This window comes from Battus philenor, unplaced genomic scaffold (genome assembly GCF_028537555.1).
Source record: "Battus philenor isolate CCGP_79_NKW_IND1 unplaced genomic scaffold, ilBatPhil1.0.hap1 SCAF_18, whole genome shotgun sequence".
In the NCBI taxonomy this organism is placed as follows: Eukaryota; Metazoa; Arthropoda; class Insecta; order Lepidoptera; family Papilionidae; genus Battus; species Battus philenor.
Window position 1 is genome coordinate 8948014 of NW_027181680.1, and position 27550 is coordinate 8975563.

Sequence of the window (27550 nt, forward strand, 5' to 3'; positions counted from 1 at the left end):
TAGTATGTATAAATAATTTTCTTGTTTAATTCCATAATAAATTGAAGCGTAATATATCACATAACGCCTTTTTACTAACGGAGGCCAGTGCCTTTTGTCATGTGAATTAGGAATTCACGGCATTTTTGAAGCAGCCGATGTTTCTTAAAATTTTTGTAATTCCAATTAAGAAGGACGAAGGAATGAAAAAAGTCAAAAACCATCGGCTATTTCATCTGTTAACGAGACTAGAGTTAGAGGATGTTTGAAAGATTGTGTATCATACTCGTCGAATTAAATAAAAAAATAGTTTACGACTTTTTATTTCACTCCTAATTATATATAACTGTTGATAGTTATAAATCCTCTTTGGATTGCCAGGACTTTCATTTAAGACCTGCAAACAAAGAGAGAGACTCGCACATAAAACTGTACTCTTACGCAGAAAGCTAGCTAGGTAGTATCTTATATATCATCCACTACAACAAAAAATAAGCGCCGTATATATTGACCTACAAATTAAACAAATCTAATTTAGTCTAAAATAGCAGATTTTACGTACACGTACTTACAAGTATATATACAAATAAGACGGAAGCCACGACAGATTGTTATTTTACTAGTAAGTTGTCGCGCAAACTGGAGTATAATTTTTACTGGAAAAAAAAGAAGTTGTTAGAGAAAGGCGACAATTAACTTTACATTGTTCTGCTGTTCTGCCCAAAAGACGTCTTGTTAAAAATATAAAAACAACCTAATACAGAATACGCCTTATGTCTATATAAGAAATATCCTCCTTTACACTGATTTATGACGAGCAGTAGCTCAGAAATAGAGGTCCGTGACTTGCGAACATAGTTCGCGGATTCGATTCGCGGAATATAATGTTAAATAATTCACACTGTGTACATTCATTATATAGGATTACCATTGCTCACAAATAAGTTTTCAGGGGCAAAAATTTTAATCTTCATAAAAATAGTAATTCGAAATGATCTTCGGAATCACATAAATCTTTTCACAAAAAGGATTTGTATAATTCGTACGTAGCAATCGGACTTCCCATCGACACTATTTAATCGCTCGTTCGACTTTACCGGGGAACCTTTCAAAACGCAAGCATTCTACGCAAATGTCACCGAATCGATTATTTCCTCAAGGACGTTTGAATTGCTTAATGTCATTGCGTCTTTAATCCGAATAGACTTTCTTTTTTTATACCACAACTAGTTGCACCGACATACATCGTACAGTCGAAACACATTGGTCTGTTGAAGTACAATAATAAATGTATTTGAGAATGATTATATAAACAACGATAGGTTACAAACAGTTTTTGATTTGTATACTGTAAGATACGCAACTTCCAACCTGTCCTTTTCGAAATCTACGGGAGAAACCTCTACACAACATCTATCAACGCACGTCTTATGGCTGAATAGATGATGATAATGATGATAATGTTGATATTTGTTGTATTCTGTGTGATCATAAGGTATAAATATCACAACTTTAATCATAAAACATTAACAAGAATATATAACATATATGTTAAAAAGCTATTTTGAAAATTAAATATTCTGTCCAATTTCTTTTAATGATTAATTAAATTCAAAAATTCATATTAGTAACCTTTATTAATAAAATATGTATAAATGCAGTCAGCAACGCCACAGCGCATGATTTTGGCGCAGGTGCAAATACTCCAAAAAAAAAAAAGTTAGCTTGTTATTAATGCTCGTAAAACGATTGCGGTTGTTTTTAATTTTAACTGGTTTCAAATTACATTCATCGCAGGGTTCACCGTGAGGGAGTGAACTTCGATTTCTACGCAGTTTTCAAGATGTAAAAGCTTTAAACGAGTGAATGTATATCTATTTTAAATATATATCCAATCAAGCTGCTTCATAAAGTGATCTCCTAAAAAAAATATTACGTCAAGTTATTTTTATACCGTGATGCGACAAGCCAATAACTTTTGACAGCAAAAAGTGTGCAGCAACAGGTAATAAACAATAATTAATTTTAATATGTAGTAATTCTAAATTTAAAAACTTTTTTCTTACTTTATCTTAGAATAAAAAAATATATAACTATTATCATTACGTTATTCATTATTTCTAAAAACATTGTTTTTTGGATAAGTTGTACCATAAATTAATTGAGACTAAATGTGCTATGTATTTACAGCTTTCAAGGTTCTATGTCTAAAACCAAACACCCTGTAAATACTTCCCTTTTTGTGTCAGCCTTCTTCGATCAAGAATTTAGTGTAAGCCTCTTTCGTGTTTCTCCTTCTCATTTTGTTCAGAGGTTCAATAGCAGCTCGCAACCTTCATCACGTCATCTCTCCATCGCATTTATGGCTTTCATATCATATCATATATATAATTTTGAAATCCTGTCTCTATAGTAATAATAGTCATATTAAATATACCTGTGTATACACTGGCTAAGCTTACCAACCTTTAGACTTAACTATAGAACCTTAAAGCCACAGCGGTCATGTCAACTACAACTTGCTAATCTGTTAGCTGTCAGTTATTTACATTTGTCTAGAAAAATCCTGTGTTCAGTTCCCTTGACCGTCTCATCGAAGTCCGAAGTGAGAGACAACATAAACATACTAGATGATCAATGCGACTTTTTACCATAACTTTTTAAACGAAGGTAGATAACAATAAGCAAAAACTCTTAAATTGGAAAAAATCACACCGTATGACACGTTTAAAATTTATCTACGATATTCAATATATCAATATTGACAGACAAAATCCAGAAAATAAGACACAAATTCAAGCATTACCCATTATTCGGACAAATAGTATAAGAAATCGAGAAATGCGCGTATATTTTAACAACAAAAAATGCAAATTTTAAGCAACGAAACAAAACAAATAGCAGATAACCGTGAGAAATGATTCATTATTCGCAATTGAACTTAATTCGATGAACCGGCCAAAATTTGCGTATGTAAATACGTACCGTTATGTATATTTCAGGGACGTAAAAATGTCTCAGAGACATACACTGCGCAAACTTTAGCACTAACAATTTGCATTTCGGTGTGAATTTGTACATTGGACGTTAATTGTGGACGTGCATCACACCGTAACGTAACAGGGGAAGTGATAAATATTTTAAACACGGCTAGGCAGGAATTTAGATGCAAATATTTTATTCGAGTTTATTGAGTTGATTGTTGCCTAGCGGTAGAGGATTGAGACTTGCGATTGCAGGCCGCGGATTCGATTCCCGAGATTAATGTTATGTTATTTTATAATTCACATTTTGTGCATTAATTATATAAGATTAACAAAACACACAAACTGACAAAGTATCCAGAGGACGGACAGTAGTATAATCTACGTACTATAATAAGACACTGCGGTCGCCAATCAGCCTGGCCAGTGTTATGATTATGGTATATACCTAAATAAATATATGTATGATTCAGTTGTAATCTTTAGGCAAAAAAAGGAAAAGAAGATTTTATTCAAAAAACTTTTTGAATATTACGTGTATTTAATAGACGTTAATACATGGTTAGCTTGTGCAATATCCTGCTGGAACCAAAAGGTTTTCGCATAGCGACTTTTGGAAAGGGCCTTTGCCTTATAGTGGGCGCACCATATTTCATATTTTTACATTACATCAAAAATATCAAATATTCAAAGGCCCGTTCTTAGTTTAAAAATTAAGAGTATCATCTTACACGATATTTATGCTGGAAATAAAAAAAAACACTTGCTATTTATTATTCTCTATTTATGTGTTACGCTATAGTGTAACGACCTGGATCTGTGAGGTCGTGTACCACGACGTCTTAGCAAACGCTAAAAGACCCGTGGACCGTGACATTTGGCCGGCGATGAGTAAAAACTAAATAATGTCTTCGCTATATTTTCGATCTCTCCTCTTGGTTCAGATATTGATTACATTTCCATATAAAAGTAAATAACGCTATATTTTTGTTGGTTTAATTTTTATTATATTATGTACATTCCCAAAAAAAATGATTATAGTTCTCGAACGTACCTTTGGTAATGAAAAGTTTAGAGAGAAGGAATTTGAAAATCAAAAGTTTACATGTACCAATTTTTTTAGGATGAGCAAGTAAGAGTCTCAATACCATCTAAATATTCGCCATCATGTAATTCAAAGTTGGAATCCTGAGTTTTTAATATTAACAATAAAATTTTCAGTCATGGTTTTCGTGTTATATATTCATGGGTTAAATTTTGGCTATATAACCTACTCAACGTGTTTCAATTATCTGATGACCTTAGCAAAGCCTCCTCCACTTGATCCTACGATGCGCTCGACGATCCGCGGTCTCTACTCCAGAATCTTGAGGCCTCATTCCCGTTCTGGTCACTATACGGCCCGGCCACTTCCACTTCTACTTACCAATTTATGCCTAAAAGGCCAAATATGTAGTTCAATATCATAAAGAAATCCCGAGCAAAGCTCTCTCCATGGTTCGATGAACTACCGTGAGTTGACTAATGAGTAGCCAAAACTGTATAGTAACACTGTTGTTATAGTCAAAATGCATTATCATCATTATCATTTAGCCATGGAAACATTCATTGCTGGACATAAACCTTCCCCTAGACTTCCTATAGGTCCAAACAAGATGCATGTTTCATGATTATAACTTTTCAAAACATTAAAAGCATTCATAAATTTCGTACTAATCGATAATCAAATATCTGAAGTAGTGAAACAAGTATTATCAGCCGGAAAAGATGTTAAAAATGATGTACATTTTTTTTAAATTCATGACTTATAAGCAATGAGCCTTTTGCGGCGCCATCTGCTTGCTTCCCGTTATTATCTCAGGGACGCAGAGCACGCGACCACTTCCACGGTCCAAGCTTTAAACTACAAATATGGGACAAATTAATTTAGTAAGGAATATCGTTAAAATTTAACATAAACCTGAATATAAAATTATTTTCCAAAAAAAAATTATATTCTTTATTTACAACAAATTGTATCTCTTTTTAACGTTGATATAAGTATGTCATTTGTTCGTATAATAAATGCATCAGAACTAAGAAAAATATATGAAAGAAACTCAGCAGGACCATATATTTTTAAAATAAATTTAAATTACGCATTTAATTAAAAATTAAAATAGCCTGAAGGCGAACAGATTATTATCAAGGTTCAATATCTTCTATGAATTCGTTTACAGTGTTGTTACTTTTAGCACAAAAACGGTACTATACAAGCATAGACATTTCCCATATAGTACTAACTCGATGAAGTCCAGACTTAAGTACACAAAATTTGTTCATCTAACAGTTTTTATATTTATTTCGTCATTGCTGTCGTGTCACCCATTAGAGATATATATAGAGGAATATATAATAATTACTATGATACGCTAAGGACCCTGCTGCCCATCCTCTGGAAACTTGTTTGTGAGAAATGAAATTCTATATCTCGGGAATCGAACCCTGGGCTGCTCGTTTTACAATTAAGTACTTACAATCGAAAATCCTGTAGGGAAAATGTGTAAGCATTACAATAACGTTATTAAGGATGATGATAAAAAATAGATGTTTTTAACCTCAATCCTGGTGTCTTTAAAAACAATTTAAATCTAAGTTATTGTATAAACTTTATAAAACAGTACTAGTATCGTGCTAGGAACATAATAAAGGATATATCCTAAACCATTCAATTAATTATTAAATAAGAAAAACACAATTTGATACTGAACTTTGGCTGTATCTTGTTATGTGTAACCTATACACAAACAAATAATAAATAATAACAAATAAAAATATCATACACTGTATTAAAAACATTTTTGTACTTATATTCAATTAATAAATATTTCAAAAGTTTCAAATATACCGGGACATTAATATTATTAATGCATATTTAAATAGAATACACGAAACCAGAAACATCTGCCGTATAAAATTTAACTGAATTAACTCATTAAGCATGATTTTAAATATACGTAAATAGAAAACACAGAATATCTATTTAATTTCATATCGAAGGAATAAGTTAAGAGAATTTCCCCAAAAAGTTTATCGCATGGTGCCCTTACTTTCTACACTTGACGAGACACTAAGAATGAGCCGGATCAATCCGGTTTATTGACAATTAACTTGTTTACAAACTTAATAACTCTAATCTATTTCGCAATATAATTAGTTTATATTGTTCAAAAAATAACAGTCATCATGAAGAAAATATTTCATTTAATTTTTAAAAAATTTTAATGTTTCTTTAATATATAAGCAAAATTTACATACGATAGTAGCGGAAAGTTTAAGATCCTAACACTATTGAAATAAAAACTGGTCTATTATTCTTAAAATACAGGAAGCGACATTAATGAAGCTAAAATGAAAATTACTAATTTACACTTACAAAGATATATGAGTATTGTGTTCAAGATAGGCGCCGAGATCAAACAGGAACATCGCTTAGATCCGAAAATAAAACATTCGTATGTATTCGTATTGTTGCACAAATATTTGCCTTGGCCGGGTATCGAACCACAACACGCCACTCAATTCATCACTAAGCATTCGCTATTGGCGGATTAAAGTTCAGTCACCTAAGAGAGATAGGAAGTTACGCAAATATCGCTCACAACTACATTATGATAATATTTGGTGATCACTGGATGTTACTATAAAATCGAGTAATAAATAGCTACAATCGTTTAAAACAAATTACTTTTAAATAATTTCATACAATTACAATTAAGAATTTTGAAGACGACTTGTTTTGGAAGCCCGGGATGATACCACCGCTCTATCCCGCCAAATCAAATCACAAATAAAATATATCATTGTTTCAACCGTAAGTCGTCCAATGCTGAACAAAGCCTTTTTCCCTTGATTTAAAATAGCATCGATTGGAAGCGGTCCTGCATGCAGTGGTCTTTGACGATCGTAACAAGATCTGTCTAAATTGTGGGTGATAAGCTCTTTTGGGCGACAATGAGTGTCGCCCACCATTTCTAAAGTACTGCAGAAAACAATAAAATAGGTTAATGATTGAAATAAAAATTAGATTATAACTATTAAAACTAACAAAGGCTTTGGGTAAAATCTAAGGAATGTAAAATTATTTAAGAATAGATAAAAAGTCACTAAAGATGAATAATAATAATTTAGTTGTAGAATATAATAAAATATATGATACAAAAGTCAAAACACAAAACTTGGAAACAATAATGTGATAAATGGAGTATGTAAAAGAAGGAGGAAAGGCGATGGTTGAAGTACAATAACGCTTATGGGATGAAAAACTTATAATGAAAAAAAAGAAAAAGCATGAAAGATAAGTCTATAGGTCATAAACAGTCAAGGAAGAAAGAAGACAAATCTATGTTGTAATCGCACACATACAGACTATTGTGGTGTACACTTCAGAACTTTGAGGTCCTAGACGCCATTTGATCCGTGAGCTATGTAGCCTGCTCACTGGTATTTCAACATGCAAATCTGCTAGGCTATGTCGGTTATTTTCATTTGTTTACGTATTTCGTCATTCCTGTTTCAATTTAGTTAAAATAATCCCGAAAATAGCTTTCTCCGTGGCTCGTTGAATGATTGTAAGCTTGCGTGCAAGCTAAACATAAAATATTTCTGCATTACAATTCGATTAATGCTGTAGTAAATAAATTTACTGGACTTAAAGACACAAACACTTATAAAGTGTTTGCATTAAGCAGATCGCATTGATGCTTGATAATCAATTATTACAGACGAAAATGATTCTAACCAAACTAACATGAGACAGGAAGAAGAACAATTTTTTTTTCGTACGTGTAGTAACACTTGTCAACGCAAGTTGTTCTTTGTCATGTTAAAAACAATTAAGAGAAGTTTCGAGAATGTAAGATTTAGGCGGCGCAAGGCTGCTCGCGCCTAGTAAGGCAATCACCTGCACGACACCTGCCGAGCATCTGTGTCAGATGCGGACTAGAGACAGATATCTCGTGTATCGATACTTAACCTCTCACACTTATTATAATGACCAAGAAAAATGTCTGATGGAATCTAAATGATCGATTTAAACTACATTTTCTCTTTGTAACAAGGAAGTATTAAAAATTTTATAATACAAAGTAAATGTTATAATAAGGGAAATATATTAATATTGAATCGGTTAAAATGTATACATCAGATCATAGTAGTACTAATAAGATTAAGCGCATGTTTTATTAATTTATTACATAATATTACTAATAAAACTAACAAGCAAGTATAATATAAGTATTATACTTTAAATCATTTCAATTTATTATTTAACACGTTTTACAAGTTTTATATCACGAAATGTATATCAAACACGTCTTCACATTGGGCATTTATGTGTACTAGCATAAAAAATGGAAATATATTATTATGGTAAAACAGTAATTAAGTTAGTCAGTAAATAATGTTTTCTTTACTAGTTAAATTTGATGATATTAATTGTCAGTAAGAATTTTCAATCTGAAATTATATTACAAAGTAACTAAAAATCGGCTATTTATATTTTATTTTTAAGATACATAATAAGGCTCTTAAACACAAACGTTTATGAAAAACAGACCAAAACTCAAAGCCAGTGTATACATTAATGACAGATGTGCGCAACATTTTTATTAAAATTAGTTACAGTAAAGAACTTATCCTAATTGAATCTATTAGTAGAAAATAATAAAGTTTGGAGACAAAAAGACTTAAAGGTAATTGTCGTTTCAGATCATAGACGCCCATTGCAAGGGATAGGCCTTTCCCAAAGATATTTTTAGGGATATACCATAATGGTCACATTAGGCAAACGGGTTAGCGACTGCAGTGTGATTTTATGGTACGCAAAGGATACTGCTTCCTATAATCTGGAAAATTATTTTTTGACCTGTGTTAATCCTACATAATTATTGCATCAAGTGTGAATTATATAACATTGTATACTGGAAATCAAAGCCGCTTAAGTTACTTTTTCTATACTATTTAATCATTTAAATTATACTTTTTATAGCGGAGCTTATAGGCAATATTATCAAAAACATTAAATGTTTTTCAATTATTTGAGATTGTATCTTGAGAATCGTACCCTTGATCTTGCGATCGCAAGTCTCAGACCTCTGCCGATGGGCTACCGTTCTTAAAGACAATAATAAAGGCAAAATATATAGTAAACAAAAAATAGAAACTATATCATAGCCTAGAGTTTTATTCTGAATGGCGTTATTAATGTCTAAACACTGTATTTTTATTACTAATATTATTACTAAAAAGCAGGTCCTTTCCTAAAATTATAATTTATATTGTAATAAACTACACATAAACAAAAGCTTAACTGTTAAAACTAATCGCGAATTAACCAACACCAAATAAATTAAACTATCGATATCCATTATCGTTACATCCTTATTAATTTTACTTCATACAACCCTGTCAATGGATTCTATTGACGTATTACAGTTGCAAGTCGGTGTTTACTGTTAGACGAAGTAACAATAAGAGCGTTGATTTTAGCCGGAAACGATGATAAATTTCGACTTCGAAAAGCAGAAAGGCCGCCAACAAAAGTCACTAAAAAGATAAGACACGCCCATGCAAAAGAACCGCCTTTTGCCGTGCAACCAGTTTTACTCACCACCAGTAGTTTTTCGAAATTATCTAGTTGTCTGGTTAAAAAAAACTTCAGCTTCAGAACTTCTAAATAAACCCAGTTTATAAAATTACTTTCAGTATTCACCAACTGTGCTCATATCTTTATAAAATATATTTCAATAATTAATATACAAACATTTTGTCTTTTGTTTTCTGTATATATCTATCTTCATCTTTGTGTTTTTCGTTGCGTTTTCGTATTGGTTTAATTTATTTTAACATTTCTCAACCATAGATGGCGCTTAAATAAAAATATTTTTTATCATTTTCATAAATTAATGTACAATCCATAAAGATAATACTTGTTTTGTTTTAAAGCTCTGTTTGGTGTAGTTTCATTTTATTCTTACAGTAAATATGTGGAGGCACTATTGCACAACTTAAGTTTTAATATAGTGTTATGACTACCAAACAAATACCCAGTCAGACAATCTCGTGGACATCACTAAGTCCTTATGAGACATAAGGTGACACGATTCATATAGCTTTTCGTATTCCGAATCCACTACTCTTGTGTCCAACGAAGCTAAAAGCCAAAGAGGTTAAAAGCACCCAACAACAATCGATTTTGAATTCAAAAAATCGAAACAATTTTAATCGCATTAACTATTCTTAGATTGAAAGTAAAAAGGTTAAAACAAATTTAAATTTTTAATGAAACACTATAATTTTTAAGGCTATTTACTTACAAATTAATGCCACCTATCGAATTACCACTAGGAAATATCTACAAGTATGTCGTCTTAATTATGACTCCAACTGCGCTGTTAACGTTAGATATTAATGATTCAAACTTGTGTCAATATTGGTACTAATTCAACATCATTCTTCCGCGCTATTGCTGTAAATACACGATACAGCTGTTCAAACATGTCATGACATCTCAATACGTTCTATTGTATTTGTGAATTTCGAACACAGCCAAAATATGTCGCCTGAAAATGTTAAGCTTTTGTTATTAATTCCATATGCATTCAATAATATTTCTTCTACTATGGATAAAAGATATATAGTCCATAACTATATTATTACACTGTATTGTTCATGCAAGCAACATAGTCATCGTTACAACCATCGACGCCTACAGCAAGGCCTTCAAATATATCTATGGGTGGTTATACCGTAATCGCCACGCTTTGTAGGCGGGTTTGCGATAGCAGTTTGGTATAAGGGTATGCAGAAGACACTGCTACCCATCCTCTGGAATCTTGTTTCTGAACAGTGGCAAAACTATATAATTAATACACGAATTGCTAATTATATAAGTTTGTATCCCCGGGTATCGAGCCTGCGACCTGTGTTAGTAAGTCTCAGAAATAGAAACGATAGAATAGAATTCATGAATATATCATCGTCATCATAGTTCCAACCGTGGGAGGTCCACAGCTAGATATAGGTCTTCTCTCAAGATTTCCAAAAATACGGTTACATATATACACTAAATATTATAACACACATTAACCTAAAAAATATACAAATATATTGCCCAAGAAGAAAATGCACAACATAAAAGACGCTGCTGTAAACGCCTTTTACAAGTCGAAAGAAATTTGACTCTTCATATAGACACAGGTAAGTCATTCCAAAGACGATCAGCATGTACAGTAAACTAAATTAAACTATGTGAAAAACTATCGAGTATGTGTACAATGCAAGAACTTAAAGCATTCTTATTAAAAAGAAAACAATTTAAAATAGAAAAAAATTCTATTTAATGTTCCTTTTACCCATAAACATAAAAATTAATTTTTGAAAAAAGATTTACATATGAATATAATACATTTCTTTATCTTCTCTATCTTTTTAACGAGGTGAACACACTTTTTATTGATAAGATTTTCGTACTTGCAAATTAGTAAAGAAAAATATAATGATGAGACATCTTGTGGCGTGTCAAGGACATTATCCAATGGTTTTTTAACAACCATTAGTTGACGGTGGTGAGTAAAAGTCCGCACGTTTTTGAGAAGAAGCATGTGTCTACGTCGAGAAGTCATGTCGAGGAACTAGTAGTCATTATTCTTATGTTCTAGTTGTCGTTTCAGCTAATAGACGCCCACTGCAAAGCATGTCTCCTCTAAAGCTATCTATGGAGGGATAAACCATAATCGCCATGCTTGGCAAGCGGGGTGGCGATCGTAGTATAATACGGAGAGGACTAGCTGCTGCCGGTTCTTTGGAAACCAGTTGTGAGCAGTGACAATCTTATATTATTAACGAACGAAATGTTAACTATTTGAGATTATACCACGGGAATCGAACCTGCGATCTACGACCGCAAGTGTTAGTCCTGGGCTACCACTGCACCTAAACTATTTTAACGTCAAATCGTTGTCCTACATACTATACAGATGACAGACATAACAAATAATATAAATAGCATGACGTAAATATAACAAAGAATAACTATTAAAGCAATGTTACTACATAATATATTTTGTATTATGTTGTTTAATTAATATTTTAATATTTCACCTGCTGTGTAAGCAATAATATGGTTTCTAATTGTGGAAATTTATGGCCTAGTATCTTTTAACATTAATATGAGTTATTACATTATTTTATGACAGTATGAAAATTGGATCTCTAGGGGAGACCCATGCCTTGCAGCGGGCGTCTGTCAGCTGATATGGTGATGATTATGATTGTTCTCTTAAGCTAACAGAAAAATAAATTAGTGTAATTATAATATTTCAATAATAATATTTGAAATTTACAAAATACATAGAGAATAGCTTGCAAGAAAAACATTAAAATTAGCGCATCGAAGAAACCGATCATAAAACTGTGATCCGCTGCCAACACATATAATTCCAGTTTATGTAAATATTTACACACGTAAATTTTTTACACGCGCCATTTTGCTGATATCTTATTCGGTAGGAAGTCACGTCACACATTATCGGTTCCCCTCTATCTAACGATGTATACCTATGTTGAAGCGATAGTAATCTTTTGAGTTTTACATAGATAAAATTTTTAGTACAATTTCACCGTACGCCAGCAAACTTTTTATTTTCCAATACATTTTAAGCATACATACAACATTTTTTTTAAAAGTGACACAAGTATTTAGTGAATCATATAAATATTTATAGACATAATTATATGCGAATAGAAAAATTTAAAGAATGGTCTTTATTCGTTTTAGCCAATAAAAGCCTATTGATGGACCTTCCTCAAAGATTTCTATATGCTGCTGTCCATACTATGGAAACTTGCCCACAAAACTGCCGCAGTCCAGTCCTGCACTGCTGAGCTACCGCTACTCGAATAGACTTTATTACAAATGAAAAACAAATAAGCATAAACAAACAAAAAGAAGTAAATATTAATATGAAATGATTTTTAAACGTTGGGAATTACCATTAATTTTAATAACATTAATTTCTTTTATACAAATACATTTAAGCATCTTTATTTTTTTTTAAATGAACTTTTAAAGTTTTTGATAATTATATCTGTATGCTCTTCTTTAAATAGGCCCTCATTTTTTAGCTACACTTATACAGAAAAACCAAATTAGTTAATCATTGATTTTTTAATAGTTTAAAATAATCGAACAGTGGCAGCCCAGAGATAAAGAACTGACACTTGCGATCCAAGGTCGTTTGTCGATTCTCAGTATACGATGTTATATAATTCACACTTTGTGCATTGAATACATACGATTGCCACTGCCTTTTAACAAGTTTAGAGGATGGGCAACATCGTCGTCTGCGTACTATAAAACCAAATTACGATTCCCAATCTGGCTACCAAGCATGGCGATTTAGGAATATCCCCATGTAAATATATTTAGGGCAGGCCTATGCTTAGTAGCGGTCTATGGGCTGACGACAATGATAAAATAATAAAGTAACATTGATTTTCATTAAATTTGTTCTAGTAACTGTTACTTGTCCGTCTTCTGTTTTTATGTTTTGGTTGTCTATAAGAAATTGCCTCTACTGATAAAACAATACATAGTACATTTTTTAATGTTATTATGCTACGTTTTGATGTTGCAATTTAAAACTCTTTGTATTGAATAAAATGAATAATTTATCTTCCTCGGTTATCTAATATAACTGCAGTAATTAATAAATGACAAACTCGTAAAATACATAAATAGGTGCTGGTAACCACGTAATAAACAGGTACTTAAACTGGTATATTTAAAGTTTATGCCCTCGTTACTGACTGCGTATATTTATTAAAAAAAGTTGAGTGTATCGCCAACCCAACAATGTTACAGTAGCTTTGCAAATGTCAACAGGTTGTCTGCGAACACGATGGCTATGAGGTCGCCTCAGTGTGATATAACCGATAATTCTATCTAAACAAATATTTGCTCATTTGACCGGCGCGCAAGTGGCCCACGGTGCCGCCAAAAATTTACACTTGTCACTACACGAGGTTTGAATTTTTATTTATATCGAGAATTTAAATTTAGTTTTTGTTTGAAAAGATTTTTTGGACTAATAAGGACCAAAAATAATATATAAACAGTAAAAATTATATAAAATTAGTGTCCAGTACTTAAAAATCCAATTGGTTGGAGGCAGAAGGATTTTGACGACCAGAAGCCGGTAGACGCGGTATGGGTAGGTTAACGTCGCAGAAGGTCGCTGGATGTCAAGATCGATTATGGTAGCAATCTTTGGGGAAACCTTTACCTAGCAGTGGGCATCTGTCGGCTGATATGATGATCGGACGGTCGGCTGAACGATGAATGGCCTAAAGGTAACACTAATTTTTTGTAATAATAAGGCGAAGTTTTAAAAATAATTTACAACAATAGTTCGAACAAAAAAGTATTACCAAATGAGAGACTATATCAATATTTTTTAAAAACCATCTCATAAACGACGTTATAATACATCGAAAATTAGTACTACATTACAAATACGTAACTTAAATTTTTAAATTTAGGTCTTTAAAAAGTTGTAGATAAAACCAGCAGGTAGGTGATCGTCTACGAGGACTTTTGCCATCTATCATCCTGACAATCAGTAGTTTGTCGAAGTGATATGGTTAACTTACATATCCATGAGTTAATGGTACTAATTTAAACTTACATTACATAAAAAGCTATTAAATAATTCTTAATATCCTTCTTATTTGCGGTATTGTAAAATGCGTTATTATAGATTTAAACTTGTATTTACTACGCAAGTTTTACAGGCTTGACTTTAGACATTTTTTGCCACTTCTTAACAGGTCATTTAAAGTTGAAACTTTGCTAGGAAAAAGGAGATGTAAAACGATTTTTTGTCAATTTATACAAATGATTTTGGCATTAAATGTGTATAAGGCTCTTTTAATATGATGTCATGGTATCGAAGTCACCATAAGCGTTTTATACCTGAACGGTAAATATCTTGTGACGACTGTAAACTCTGGTGACTGAATTAAACTTGAGAGAGAATACACGGTACATATAATTAGTCCATAATTTTCACCAAAACTCGCTCTATACAAATCGAAACACAGTAACTTTTATTTTGTAGTTTTGTGGCAGAAAAAGGAACTAATGTGACATCCATCTAAATCTCAAGAAGAGCAGCGTAGTCACGGGAGTAGCATGATAGCATCTCGCAAGTGATATTCTTTCTCTTCTCCTTTCCAGCCGATAGACGCCCACTACAAGTCATTGACCTCCCATAAAGATCTCCACGTGTTCGGTCTTGTGCTGCCCTCTATTCTATATGTTATTTCTCGCGTCCTTAACTATGTCCTTGATGCACCTAGTGGAAGACCAACACTCGCCGCTTCTACTGACTCGTGGTCGCCTCTCGAGCACCTTTTGGCCCTGCGACCATCGGTTCCACGAACGTCGTTCCGCCTTGTCTTCTGCCACTTTAAACTTCGTGCATAGTCCTCACCATTGCTTTGAGCTTTATTATGAGGTTCATTATAAGCGAGCACGTCTCAAATATCATTACCAGAAGTTATTAAAAGGCCATTAAAATTGTCTCAGAAAAGTAACCCGAAAATCGAACATATGTTCTAGTGTTACTAGAACCGCATTACCGCGCCTTAGCTATTCACGCGACGAGACGGGAAGAGCTTCCGACACTCCGTTTAGTCACTAAGGTGTAAAAGCTCGCGCCTGCTGCGTTCAATATCTTTTTTCTTTGGCCACCCTGCCGTGATTATTCAAGGCGCGGTACAGTGGTTACAGTAGCACTATACACAAGCCAGTGGTAAAAAGAAACATGCAATAAACCCGCAACTTCGTACAATAATTATTAGATCATTATCTTTATATATAATTTATATACAAAACAATTTAACCACTCTTTGCTATTAAAATATCTTTATTAAATTTATTTCAGTTATAATTAAACCCTCACTAAATGGTATAAAACAGAAAGAACAAAGTTGCGACCTTTGAATAAATGATTGTCGTTGATGAGAAAATTATTTTACAACTTCTTCATTCTCACATCATACTTTTGATTATGACAATCGTTTAAAAAACATTACGCGTAATTCTCGCATTCATTTTACACCAAAAATAGAAATAAAGGTAACTTAACTATAACACGCAATGATGAGATATTTTTTTTTAGTTTCATTGTGAAAATATATCTTGTCGAGGGCGGGGCCGGTAAATGGGTCACTATCATTGTAAATTAGAGTCCTGCATTACTCATACATGCGAGTCGCGTTATTTTGTGCTTGACTAAATATATCTCCTGTCACGACAGCTAAAAGTTCGCGCGATAATTCGCGAACCGGATTTCAAATGGCGACATGAATGTTCATATTTATGAAGTTTAAATTTGGAATAATTATTACGCATTTATATCAGCTGTAGTTTTTTTTTTGTTTATCATCGCGATAGTCACGTGTGAACATTTACATTTTTTTAAAGACTATTTTTGAATATAGAATTATCTTTATTAATATTTAAACATAGAGTCTATTTCTTTTCTGTCTAGTAAGCGAAAACGTGTTATTATTTTTTCATCCTAATTCGAATTAAATATATATTTATTGAGTAGACAATTATTCTAACATTATGATTAGTAAGCTCAACGACTCAGAATGCTGATCTGTCAAGAAGAGCCGACTACAACCATAACAGTTGCTCTTATTTAATATAATTTAACAATAGTTGATGTATACATATATAATATTAACCCTGCGAATGAATAAAAAAAAAACAGTTCCACGTTTATAGATCAACTTAAAACTCTTGTGTGCTATATATAATAAGATTTATTTTACAATGTTCTTTTAATTTTAGATTTAAAACTTAGAAAAGAAATATCTAAGATATCTTGTGAAATTTTATTATGTGTATGCAACACTCGGATCTATGAATAATTTGTTAATTTTTTCCAGTGATATTCTATACTGAATACCTTTGGCGTTTATTGCCTTGTCGAATCAGTGTTTGTAAACTAAAAGTAAGAGAATACCTTAAAACATTTCACGTATATTCAGTTATTAAATCTTACACAATACTTTATTACATTTAACAACATCATAGCTCGTTATCTGCAGCTAGAGCCTTGAAAATCGGCGGAGGTTTTACTACGCTCTACCACCCCCCATAGGAAGGTTTTATAACATGTGAGAAACACCAACTCTACCCAAAGACGATGAGATGCTATGCCAACGCCGTTGAAACTATGATATCATACGACAGAGAGAAATCCTATGTAAGATTTCTTTGAGAGGTAAAATAAAAAGGGATCAATGATATATCCGTCCACTTATGTCTAAGAATACATAAAAAGGGTATGATCTTCATCATTTCTGATCCCGATAGACGCAGAACACAAGACATTGACATTCCCCTGTATACATAATAATGAAATGTATTGCAGTTTTCAGATCGTTACTATACTGCAATGTAATTTTATGTAATATAGTGTAATAAAACAGTTTAATACTTAAAATACACCACAGACATGTTTCTATTATCGTATTATATAAATTTATTTATACTACACTTTCGAAATAGGTGTTTTTACTACACTGTAAGGAGCGGTTCCTTACAAGTAATAAATAATAACTGATAATTAATCACATCAAAATTAATTGTTTAATTAATCTCTTAATTAATTCAGCGATGCATTATTCGTGACTTTAAAACTACTGCGCATCAGTGTGCTATAATATCATTCGAATATTTCATTATACGTCATAAAAGCAAACTCGAGATTAATTAGGTTGTAAGCAAACGATCGTAACCACGGCCCGCAATAAAAATTACATCATAAGTCGGTGATACACTGAGCCCATGGTTATTTCTACATTAATTAGTATTTTTGATAAAGGTGTGTGTATCAAGTTTTAACGTTTCTAAAATTTCCATTCTATTTTTAAATATTTAACTATACGATGTATGTGTCTATATCTTTCAAATTTATAACATTAAAAACAATATCAAAGATTTAATGGATTCAGGCGTCACATTGCGGAAGTCCATCCTAAATAAGAAAGGACCAATATCTAGCCACCTCCGCACATGCAGTGGTTGTCGTGCATGAAAGTGCACCGCCCGCCAGCCCGCTCGTAAATACTCGGTGTTTAGCACTAATCTGTGTAACAACTCCTGAGGATGCCCCGTGGAGGGGTGAAGCACGTGTCGAGTGAATTTACGGTGGCGGTTGTGTAGTTGGCATTGTCTGTCGCATGCGCATTTACGAGCGGGCTGGCGGGCGGTGCACTTTCATGCACGACAACCACTGCATGTGCGGAGGTGGCTAAATATCAAAGAGTGACAGCCTAAGACAAAGTCTCCTCTCGTGGGCCCATACGCCATGTTCTCTTAAACCCGAGGAATCTGTAAAGGCCAATAAGGTAGCAGTATAGATCCAGACCTGAAACAATATAATTAATAAAATTGTTTTAATAAATTACAATGTGCATATGTCAAACTAACATTGGCATCATTATTAAATGCTGCACGAATTTAAAATCCATAATCTTTTCAACGTTTTTAAAAAAAAAAGGAAAAAGCGAAGCCGTAAATCTTGAATAAAACATTTAACGAAAGTTAATTTAAAAAAAAAAAAACTTTTTATACAAAATAGTTTAGTGTGTTACCACCTTAACATCGACTTGATTGTCGTAGGGAGAGGTCTGAGTTTCCGGTGCCCTTATCAGTTCCGTTGTGAGCCCCTACTATTTAATTACAAATATCTTTTATTAGAGATAAGACTTTTTTCACTTTATCTTAGAATTGTAAATCCATTTGAAATACAGAAAAATAAGAAACTATTTAAAAAAATATTTTATTTAAAAATAGTAATGTGTAGTAGTATTGTCTGGGTTTTTTATTACATCACATCCTGTTACAAGTTTAGGTGAGCGTCATGATGATTAATTGTTCAACATCCTTGTTTAAAGTTGAGATACCTATGTCAATAAGGGTAACAAATAGATGAAAAAAATTGTTGGTTTGTAATATTGATATGTGAGTTTTACCTATAAGATAGGTCAAAAGCCAATATACTATATGTAAACTGATAATAGGGTGGGAATAAAATAGAATATAAAGATTGATTGGTGTTATAGATGCGTGAAGGTATAAACGTGTACATTTGTCATCAAAAAGCTTTAAAGGTATAAAAGTAGGTGTCAACGACCTATCTTCAATTACCGTGTATAAAGAGATCACTTTGAAATAAGTTTTACTCATTAATATTTTTCTTATGCAATGCAACGGATCATTTACTTTTAGCAGTACAGTGCCTGTAGGCAAAGATAAAAAACAATAATTATTCTTTATATCTACTACTCCGATTTTTTAAAAAGGTTTTTTTAATCATAACATTATTTATTATTTCTGTTCAAATTATTGTTTTTGTGTAAGGTGAACATATTAACTGACACCCAACGAGCTATACATTCAACCGGTTAAAGCATCTACATCTATAACCTATTACGCTGTACACGAAAGACTTCTTCCACACCGCGTTGATTTCTGCTACAAAACAGTAGTTGGTAAATCTGTCTCAATGCCGCAAAAGCTAAATTCTATTACACAAGATTACTAGTAGTTAGTAACAATGACCTAAGGATGCGTTTACATCATCGATTATTCCCATTTACTATACTTTAAAACGGTATTTAAGATGTTGTGGAAGTCCTGACAAATTCAAATACGGTCCTTGGCAGAATTTTGAACATTATAACCATACACACTAAATCATATAAGTATTATAAATAAACGTTGGCAATAAGGTAGGGTATACTTCAGTGTGCTTGTGTTTACTTTATCACTTCATCGTCATTTCAGCCGGAGGAGGTCCTCTACTGGACATTGGCCTTCTCCATAGATTTTGAACAGTCTGCATCCAGCATTTTCTGATGACGTTAATTGGGTCCTGTCAGTGGTGTGTGTCCGTCCAGAACCTGAAGGCCCCAGCGATCATTTGCGCGCTATGTGGCCTGCCTACTGCCACTTTAAAATTTCCAATTCACCAGTTACCTTCAGTCATCTTCAAATCTCTTCATTCCTGATTTGCTATAGAATGTGCCTTCAAATAAATGTCCTTATCGTTGTACAATATTATAGATAATTACGATATTATTATCATTATATTTTAGTACTATAAAAACAATAGCAATAAGTCAACTAAACACGAGTACACACTGTCAGCGACAGAGGTTTTTAGGGCAGCATTAATTCAGATTACATACACACTGTGCAAACAGTCTATTACAAAACAATGCTTTATTGTTTTATTCTTTCTTTTGTTAATGAAGATTTTCGTACAGGATTATATTACCTTTGTACGAAAATGTAATTGTATACGTTTACATTCATATGAAACTTTCAAGTTTTTATGTCGTCTCTTTCAAAATAGGTGTTTCCTGTGGCATGTTATCAGTAGCAAGAGGCCCTCAAACTTTTTTTTCTGGTTCCGTGAGGAAATTTTCTGGATGTTCAAGATACCTTTGGGGAGCGGACATGTTTATGGGATACCGCGCTGTGTGACGGATTCTGGTCCTCTCGCTGTGCTATAGGAGGTCCATGACACATAATTCTATCGGAAATTAGTAGAGCACACATCATTATAGGGTTTCCATTTGAAAGGTAATAGAGCTTATATATAAATGGTTCAGTGCTTGAGTTTGACTTTTATACTGTATTGTTAATATTATACATTTACAAAGTTATAAATAAAAATTCTCTTAATAAAAATTACCATTAGAAATCTGAAATATGTCATCCCCTATATAACAAGTTAATTCTTAAATCATAGTTATATAGTTATATAGCATTATTGTTTTGCTGTAAATATTCACAGTAATATGACTATAATTATAGTTTTTTACGATTTCAAAACTTTTATGTAAGTAAACACTTCAATGTACAGTAACGCCATCTTGTGGCGAAAGGATGTAACAAAACTGTTTAAAATTCGTCATTAATACTATTATTTTGATGTCTTTGTATTAAAACGCAAATAATAATCTATATTATAGTATTATTATAAATTTATTAAAGATCGGTAAGAGTAAGTTATATGATTAGGGAGAAAAAACGTGTTTAAAATTATATTCAATTCTCAGATCAAGCTCACTCAGCTAACAAGATAAAAAGCCGCCCGTAGAGTAACGATTGAAAGAAAGAAATTGAAATCGTCTAGACGACTTATAATTTTGTCGTTTGCAGCAATAGCATAATACACTTAATATGTTCTTAAGTTATAGCAGTGTTATTAAAGATTATATTTTTGTGATTAACCAATAAATAAATAAAAAGTCTCATCATTACACCAGTAAGACGTCTACTACTGGACACAGGCATTACCCGTAGATTAGATAGATTTTATAAAATGATATATGCGGGGAGATAGGTCACAAGCGTAGCTTAAGACAGGTAAATGTATAATTCATTTAGCAGCTAAAACCTTTAAGGCTTTTACATATATTTTCTAATCAACCTATTTAAAGTGATTACTCTGAAATATATTACATTAATATATATATCATGACAGGAAATGAGTTATACCCCTTGAAAGCTTTTACACCTGTAACCAATTTTATTGTGTGCGAATGTGACCTAAATAAGCATTGCTTGCGATATCAGTTCACCGCTTTCAGGTAAAATTACTTGATAAGTCATTTTTTAAGTATAAACGTAAGTCCAAATGTCCTCCAGCACCTGCGCGTGCAATCTATAACTAACATGCCAGCTGAGAAGGGCAGCAGCATGCCTGACGTCACCGCACGGAATCCATAAAGATTGTACAACTTGAACCATTTATCGTGTGTTGGCCACTCTCAAATTACGCGCGAACACTGACTTGATATTTGATTTTAATATTTTTTTTATTCTTTTACACAACGTCAACAAGTTTGCGTGCCAGTAATTTTATTTTTCTAGAAAGAGGGCAACGATCGTGGTTCGTTGATGTACTCATGTTCTAAACCATGTATAGATTAAAAATTGTTTTTTTCTTCTCTGTCTTGAACCACAAGGTTTTGATTTTTTAGAACATAACGCTTTTACATTATGTATAACTTTTTATTCCCCGGCCGCTTCGTGACCCGCGCTGCCTTTTGTGGGTGTAATTTGATGAAATCCATTCTTGATAGTTTTTAATATGTTATAAGTTTTATTAAGTAAATAAGTTTTATCCCTTTAAGATCTTAAATTGTAAAATATATTTTTCTTTTAATAAGCGCTCTATCAATGGAGTGGTTCAAAGTTAGTAAATTCGGTTCTTAAATGACCTCTATCTGGCGAAAGGAATTATCATTATGTCAAACATTAGACATCTTTTGCAATGCACAGATCTTCTTTAATAATTCCATGATAAGGTAGGATTATTCTTTCCTACGAGTGGTAGACCAACGATAAAGGACTTAAACTTGCAATCGTAGGTGGCAGGTCGATTCTTGAAAAAGGATCTTATATAATTCACATTTTGTGCGCTAATTATATGGGATTGCTGTAACAGACAAGTTTCCAGAGAATAGGCAGCAGCGTCCCCTGCATACCACGATCAAACTGCGATCTCCAACCCGCCTGACAAGCGTCCATGGTACATAGATATCTTCGGGGGAGACCTACGCCTTGCAGTGGTATTCTATGGATTAAATAGATGATTCCCGCCGCTTAGCCATATAAATGTTAGCAGCAAGATATAAATGCGCTTATGAAATAATTTATTCTTTGACATAACAAAAGTGCATCCTACTTGAACAAAGATATTTTGAAATTGACTTATAATATTATGTTGAATTAATCTTATGCATGAAATAACAGTAGTTCATGAGAATGATCATTAATCAATGCACGAATTTAGCCGGTTTTCTATCTATTGAATTTACGACCAAGATCAAAGCGCAATGCAAAGTCTAAACACCAAGATTACGACCGTCAAGAACACTCATTACATTTATTAAACTACAAGAGGCCCACGTGGTCAATAACGGCCAGTGCTATTATTTTAAGTTATGAACTAATAACGATATTCATCTCACATTATATACAGGATAATTGATTATAGATGCAAAAGCTTTAAACGTAAGGATGTATAGCTCATTTGTAGTATATTAATGAATGGTACACCCTATTCCAAAATCAATGGTTTCAATAATAATAATGTAATTATAATATAATAAAAATAGCGTTTTAGGAATTCAGATCACTCAATATTTAAAATAATTATTGTATTCTTTGTACGGCTAGAAGTTATAAACCTATTGCATTTAAATAGAAAAAAAAACTATTGTAACATATTTTTGCACCTATAACAAATCATCCTGTATATAATATAATAACATATTTATGCACAATCAAGATGTTAGTTAAAAGATAATAACATTAGACGTTAAAACGGATGTGAACAAAGCAATTGCAAAGTCGCGCTAACGACGCGGAGTAATTTGTCTTTGAGCGTTCTTTAACAAAGTGACACACGTCCGTTTCAGTGCACGTCTGTCGCGTTAATGACCGAATTGACAAAAACGTATCAATCCGATCGGTCACCACATGACCCTAAGGATGTATTTATGCAGAAGAACGCAAGAATAATATTATTTACTACTTTCTTAATGCGAATCAACTTATGTACTATAATTACGCAGAGAGTTTGGTGGGAAGTCAAAACTATCAATGTAACCAGGGGTTCGAAGTAACCAATTTTTTAATTGTAATGTAATGCTACAGCCCAATTCCTTACAGTAGTACAAAGCATGTATATATTTTCAATCGTATACTGTAAAGAATATTTTTAAAAATCTGCAGGGACATCATTCATTTTCAGAATTTTTGTAATGTACGTGTAAGTATTACAAAAATTATCATAACAATGTTTTGGACAGCGTGTACCTTACATTAATTACACCTATTTCAAGTCTAAAAAAATCTGAAAAAAAGATAATGTATAAGATCTTTTTCAGCAGTGGGACGTCGATGGCCTTAGATAAAAGCCTCTCCCCATGGATTTCCGATATGACTACATATACGCGGTTTTCCGTCTTTCGGTTAAATATACAGACTATGATACACGGAAAAACTCACTGTGCTTGTGATTACATTGTATTAATAACAGTTATTTAGTTTTAAGTTGCGCGAATTAAAATAAATCATAATGAATTTATTTCATCAATATAAGAAGAAGCATGATCATCATCAGCCGTAGAACAACCACTGGTTAACATAGGACATCCAGCACAGATTTCCAATAAAACTAGTCAAAAGCGGCCTGCACCATTTCCGATCTTTACAAGGTCAACAAGAGCTTGTAGATATTAAATACTACTATTTGACTCATGATGTTTTATAACAATATCCTTAAAACTCTCAATTTAATTAGTAATACAGACAATTTTATGCAAAAGAGACCCCACCATCCGTTTAAAAAAAATTAATATTTTTTGGTGTAGGCATAATTGCATAAACCTTTCCAAAAGTAATTTATGTCTCATATTATAAGGGAAGCGATAATTTGAGCAGCTACCGTTACCCCTTCCGCCGAACGGCTTTCTTTCATGACATAACGACGAAATAAACTATTTCGCCCCGGATGAAAAAAAATGACCGTTGGCAATGGTCAGATAACTGATGGTTATTTAGGAACGTTATTTTACGAATTTCAAAATCGAGCGATAAAACAGACTGTTTCCTTTTTATTTTTTAAGAAATCAACATATGTTTGAATGTAAAATTGCAGAATATACATAAAAGTCAGCCAGTAAAGATAATAATTAGTGAAGTAAAGAATTGATTCATCTTAAATTATACAATAAATTTATTTTCCTAACAAAAATATTTCTTTACAATTCTTATAAAGAGTTAGAACGAAAAACATACAGTGTGTTTGGTTATTGGTGTCAAAGCTATAAAGGGATAAATACTGAGCTCATTTGCTGTCAATTTATGTATATTGTACACTTTACCTAAAAATCTGTTATTTCAGAAATAGTATACTATAATATAGTAAGAAAAAGCGTTTTCAAAACTCTGATTAGTACAGATTTTTTACTGCAAGAAGTGATTTGTCGCATATCAATAGACGAAATTAAATAATGTAACATGTCACCCGCATTCGACGACTTTAACGACTGTCCTGGTTTAAATAGGTCATCTTCTACGTCTTGGACTTCTTACTCTGCTATTGTGGTCCTCTCTCTCCTCACTCCTCTCTGGTCTCCCTGAAGGCTATCTATTCTGCGCGATATGTGGCTTGTTACTGCTGCTTCAACTTGCTAATACGCAAAAATTATTGGCTTATTTCATTCGTCTACGGATTTTCTTATTCGGAGAAAATAATGGTGATAATGTTGAAGAAGATTGTTGTGGACACCGGAGTTTAATTGGTAATTGGTATTGTTTTATTGTCGTTACAAGCAGTGGATTTTTTTGGTGCTTTCCTGTTAAGTAATTTTTTTTCCTATAATCTGCAGAAGTCTGTCGACATTCGTGTCTATTAAGGGCACGAACAAACGAGGCGGGTGTGCATTAGCATAGGCCGTGACGGACGTTGCGTCTAACATTATAATAACACAATGCTAGCGCGTGTCCTGCCGGGCTGTCCGGGACAGGGCCGTACTAACGAAAATTTTAATAAACAGTGTACTGAAATTAATAACAACGTTAACTTCAACATTTTGAAAAACTTCAAAGTGGATAAAAGATATCACCTATACAGAGTGATTGAAAATAGGTGTAAAAGCTGTTAAGCCTTTAGAATCAAACTGTATAAAGTAAGTACTCTGAAATTAGTCACATTATTTTATTTTTTCCATTAGAAATAATCAGGTCTGTAACTTTTGGCAGTACAAAGTATGCAAGAACAAATAGTAAACAATAATTAGTTTTAATATGCAGTAATATGATTTTGCAAATCCTTTTTATCTTTTTTACTTTCATTACGTTATTTATACTTTACGAAGCCATTAATTTTTGGATACAATGAACCATACATTTATTAATAGCAAATGAGATTTACCACTTTAAAGTTTTTAAACCTATACTTAATCGCCTTGAAAATGACTTCAAGGAGTTTCAATTCATAACGTCAGCCGAAAGATCCCAACTCGATGTAAAAATCACCTTGTATTGTATAATTATTGACTCCTGTAAAAAATATTACTTCTAATAATATAAATGTTAAATCGCGCTCCCGAGTACTGCCCTCGTCTAATCCACGACGCGACGGGTGCATGCGTTTTTTTCCACAAATTGGACAACGACACAATAGTCGGAACGCGAAGGTGTCAAAGAGGATTCAACCCTTTACCTAGCCGCCATATGCTGCAATAGCGTTTCCGGTGCTCCGCCAATACTACGAATGTGTTCACAGCTCGCAACGATCGATAGAAAATTTATATACCCAGATATTTTGGTAACACCTTTGGATTGTAGGATATTTTGCATAAGATATTATTACTTCAATTACTTAGGCATCTCACCGTGTAATTGACGACATAGGTCACGAGGAATCGCTGTATACGGGCAGCGCATGACCAATCATTGTGGCGATCTATGGACGTGGCCTATGCTTTGCAGTGGACTTTTATCATCTAACATGATGATTTACTTTATAAATAAAACAATACTTATTTTTAAATCTGCTATCATTTTAAAAATGGAATTAAAAAACCATTAAATATAATTTCGCCTTTTCAAACCAATAGCTGCTATAAAGCCATAACTTGTCAGCATTTGATTTATGTCCTCAATATTGGTTTATCGATAACGGTTTTTCACATAGATCATAACGAAAAGTAATTTTAGAATGCTCCACTCGAAGAGAAATTACTTTACCGTTGTGACCTTCTGCACAATTTTATGTGTACATATAAGATTAGAATTAATTTACATTTTCAATATAAATTTTAAGAAATATATTTATTGATAAATAGTGTTTTTATTGTATCTCTAATGAGGAAAATCGCTAATTGACTTATTTTGTACAATAATAAAATTGCTAATACGACCAATTGTTTGTCCTTCCGGGCATCCTTGAGTAGAAATACTAGACTTGTTCTGAGGGATAGTACAAGCCGAAGTTCTGTTTCCGCCTTCGCCTGGTCACTGTATGCAGCGTCATTCTAAGCGATTTAAGAACTCGGCAGCCTAATCCGGTATTAAAATAGTACGCCAAAGCTTTACTGCCAAAAATTATATTCTGCGCCCTGCCTCCTCATACCCACGGGAAATGCGGTAATTTTTGTAAATACTAAAAGAGTAATAATAATCATACGTCATTGCAAAAAAACAAGTAATTACGTCCGTACTATCTGTAATATCACGCATACCATAATTTACTCTTGTCGAACCACTTACGTCACGTACGTATATTCCTATACTATCAAGCTTGTCAAAGATTGTCACATTCGAGATATTGAATTCTCATTATTGTGGTATAAAAACTTGACACACTTCCCATTTATGCAACGGTGGACGTCAATGGAAGAATGATCGGACATCAGTCGAACTAAAGGTGCATTTC